Raw genomic sequence first — 4,320 nt, forward strand, 5'->3', positions numbered from 1 at the left:
TTTGCGGTGTACTTTGCGGTGTACATATCTAGATTCCACATTTTCACAAGCTGTAGAATGTTTATACTTCCCCAGCAAACTACAGTAACTGCAGACCTAATCAAATACTAAACTGTCTTGTAACGGTTTTCAAAACCCCGTCTCTAAGGTTGCCTGATGGCTAGAATTTCCACAAGGACCATTTGTAGTAGTTGTTGGGGGTGTTTAAGTGTCATTTTCAAGTACTGTTCAGCATGTTGCTCAGCTTCAGAATTCCTCGCTCCAGTCATGCGTTGAACTGTCTTCCACACCATGCCAACAACAACACAAAATATCCAAGATGGTTGCATTGAGGGTAATAAAATGTACCAAAATGGCTTTTTAAATAATGTTACCACAGTATGTTTCCTTAGCATCAGCATTTTAACACCTTTTAAATTAGGGGTTTTTTGGCACCAGAAACTATTTCCCTGGAAAAACCTAAACTGAAATAGCATCTCAGAAATATGTGCATAACTTACCAAATATAGGTAAGGTAATTCTATTATTTTTCAGTGTATTTCCATTATTGAAACTCTATTTAGCTGTTTCATAGGAAATATTTTTACTATGTAGAATTTTGTCAGTGCACATGGCTTTCTTTTCATTTATATCAGTTTTAAATTAATTTATATAGAAACAGTTTTATTGCCCTTACTTTAACATAGAGCACATTGTATGGATCTCTTCCTTTGGTGCTAGGTGTATTGATTTAGCACATACAATTCCCATAGGGATTGATCTTTAGCCTGTGCAGGTACTCAGAGTATTTCTGCAATAGAGGCAAATAATAATAGGACCTGTGGTCTGCCAAGGCATAATGTCATTAACAGGTTGTCCTTTGTCAGGAGCTTCTGTATCCAAGAACATCTCTCATACTTCCTGTTTGGTGCTAAACTTTTGCATAGCAAAGAGAAGCTCACAGGTAGACATGCCTGTAGATCTGAAAACCAGCACCAATCTCACTGAAATGCAGTTGATCTCATTGCACAAATTAAGTTCATTGCAATGGGCTTTCTGTAGTAGAGCTTCTTACTAGATTGTGACTCATCTTCTGTGTTCCATCAACAATTATGACTACTAAGAATGGATACACAATCTGGGGGGAAATTAAATTTGTCAAAACAGTTTTGACTTATTCCCAAATTTTTCAGATGCTTCACCTAAGAAGGTTCCTCAAAGTCTGCTTTATATTTCGCTTTAGGCAAAATTAGATGTCAGATTATGAGAGGAACCTCACCCTCATCCCACCACAGGTGAAACTTTGCTTACATTATTTATAAATGTGTTTGCTTCATTCAGAATCCCTCAGGTTATCCTCCATGTTCACCATAATTTTGTTTTACACTCAGATCAATGGCCTCTGTAATGGTGACCTAACCTGAGTAAACAAAGAGATGATATCCATGTGCATTATTCCAGTTGCAGAAGAGACTGAAATGTAGACATCATGTTTGAAAGTTACTGCTCTGTAGTAGGAAATGAAATTGTGCCATCAAATTGCTGACACACCCTTAACTGCAGATTTGTGAATGAAACATTTTAATTAAAATCTAATTTTATTGAAGGAACTAGCATTCCAATAATTAAACTTATGCCCCTTTAAAATATAGCTTTCTGGGTTACTAAGTTAAATCATTTAATCTCCTAAAGCATCTCTACTGGAGCCCTGTCATGGGATATGCCATCAGTCATTCTTACACACAAGGTTCCTCATTACTTTGCAAGACTTAAAGTATTTAACAAGCACTGAGCTCTGTCCTTTATTTAATCAGTTAGATTCTGTTCCTGTTGTATAGGATGCTGTGCATGCTCTAGAGGTATTGTGTGCTTAATCAAGAACAGTTGAAAAGTCAGGTACCAAAAGTTTGGTACAGTGGCTGTAATAAAATATAACAAAATCAGTGCAAGAGAAGAGCTCTGCCTGAAATTAAGGGGCCACATATGTCTATAGTTCCACTGAAGTCACAAGACTGTTGGTTCAGACATTAAGTCAAGTAATAGTTTGTTGCTATGCAAGCAACCCCGTGCTTATTTATTTAGATATTTATGCTACACTTTTCTCCCTCGTAGAGACCCAAAGTGGCTGACAACAAATGTCTCTCCTCTTCCACTTTATCCTCACAACCCTGTGAGGTAGGTGAGGCTAACAGAGAGTGACTGGCCCAAGCATGCTTCTGTGGCAGAGTGAAGATCTGAACCCATGTCTTCCAAATCATAGTCCAAAAACGCCAACAAATGCATACTATATAATGACTCATAAAATATTTTCATTTTGAAATCTCATTAATAGTAGCTCTCATAGCAATTTTCAACCTGGACCCGCATTTCCCTCTTTCCACAGTGAAGTCCTAAGAGGGAAAGTGTGAGCATGGGGTTGTTCAAAAGGTGTCATGTCATGGCTTGGCATTTGAATCGTGCTTTATTCACCTCTTGCATAAACAGCTCATGAGCCAATCTATATACTCTCACATTCACAGTTTTATCACTTTTTTTTTACCTGCCCTTCCTTAAAACAGCACAGGGACGTACCCATGATTGTGTTCTTCTCCATTTTTAATTCACAGCAATCCACTGAGGCAGATTAGACTGAGACAGTGACTGTTCCATAGTCTTCCAATGACATGGACAATTAGGGTCTTGATTCTGGCTCTATTGTCCTCTGACACTGTAACCAGTATGCTAGACCAAGCCAATTACAAGACATTTACAGCTGCTAGATACACCGTGGTAAACTAGCAACATTCATAATTCAAATCATTGCTGTTCAATATTATTTTTAAATGAAATAATGCAATGGAAAATTAAACAAACTTTACCCCTTTTCAGATGTTTTGGAACACATTTTAAATTTTTGATTAAGCTATGGGATTTATTTTTTTTACTCACAATACTACAACCTAATAAACAGACTAACTAAAACACTGGAGAACCTTGCAAGCCACTTAGGCTATGTGCCACTTAGGAAACACCAAACACTGCCAATGGCAAGGAGGGGGCAAATGTTAATTGAACTGCTGTGCTGCTGATTGCATAGAGAGTAGCCACCAACAGAAACAAGATGGCTGCCCCAGACATGCCCTATTAGAGCTAGAAGATCATATCCTTAGCTCTGCAAGGGCTTCTGGGTTATGGGGAAATCATACACAGATGACTAATTTTTTTATGGTTCACAGCCAAGCAAAGTGAAATTCAGCAGCTGTTCAGGACAAGTGACCACTCTAACGGCTGTAATATAACCCACTAAATAGAGAGGGAATTGCATGAGAGCAAGAGGTTAGCAGTGATTATCGGCAGGTGAGTGCTTTATTGAAGTTGAAAGACCATTAACATTGATGGAGTAATTATTTCAACTTGAAAGTAATTACCTTGATGGGTGATAACTTCTCCAGTGTTCCCAGATTGGATTGGGCCAAACAATTGTGAACTCCTGAAGCCTAGAAAAATATTACAACAATACTGCAACATTTAAATTACTGGAATCTCTGTTAAAATATTTAATTACATCTAACAGTGAAGAGATTTTTTTTAATTTACAGCAACCAGCAACCACTCTAGTAGACAGACATTTACTTTCCAGTCCAAATGAAATGACACAGACCTGACACATGATGCTAACCTTTGTTTTGTTTTAAACACAGCTCAGTTTCTGAGTGGTGCTGGTTAGGAATTGCTTAGCCTATTGAACTGACAAAGCTAAAGTAAGAAGATGTACCATTGTCTCTTGATCTATAAATTATAAGAATTTGATAGAAACATGTAAAAGATGCAATGGAATCCCAGGTGCTCAGAAATTTGTAGATATACTAACAATCCAGATTATTTAAAATTGTTTTCTGTAGACTGGCTGATGCCCACAGATCACTTGCCATCTACCTGATCAGGAAGTTTTAATTCTTGTGTCAGTTGGGAAGCAAAATAAGCCACATAACTCATGAATGAGGGAGCAGTTGCATTATGTAGTAGACAACTTGAAGAGACAGATGAACCCACAAACAAAGGAACCTGACAGGTATTTTAGATAGCTATATTTTAGTTACCTGTATAGTTATTCCCTTGTTAGGTTTTGGAAGCTAAGCAGGGTTAGCCCTGGTTAGTATTTGGATGGGAGACCACCAATGAAGTCTAGGATTGCTGCACAGAGGCAGGCTATGGCAAACCACCTCTGAATGTTTCTTGCCTTGAAAACCCAATGGGATCACCATAATAGTTAATAACACAAGATGGAGTCTATTCTGTCACATCCAACAAGCCAAATCTGTAGCACAACAGCATTTTCCAATCTAAACATTTTCAAAAGTT

The 4,320-nt window shown here is 37.7% G+C and overlaps 1 protein-coding gene across 1 annotated transcript in view; it reads left to right on the top strand.

Moving 5' to 3' along the window:
* USH2A (Usher syndrome 2A (autosomal recessive, mild)) overlaps positions 1–4,320 on the top strand; it is a gene marked incomplete at its 5' end in the record, with an annotated part of 716,575 nt that overhangs the window by 627,245 nt on the left and 85,010 nt on the right. The window lies entirely within an intron of this gene.

The sequence above is a fragment of the Gekko japonicus genome, unplaced genomic scaffold (genome assembly GCF_001447785.1).
Source record: "Gekko japonicus isolate JY-2015 unplaced genomic scaffold, Gekko_japonicus_V1.1 scaffold810, whole genome shotgun sequence".
In the NCBI taxonomy this organism is placed as follows: domain Eukaryota; kingdom Metazoa; phylum Chordata; class Lepidosauria; order Squamata; family Gekkonidae; genus Gekko; species Gekko japonicus.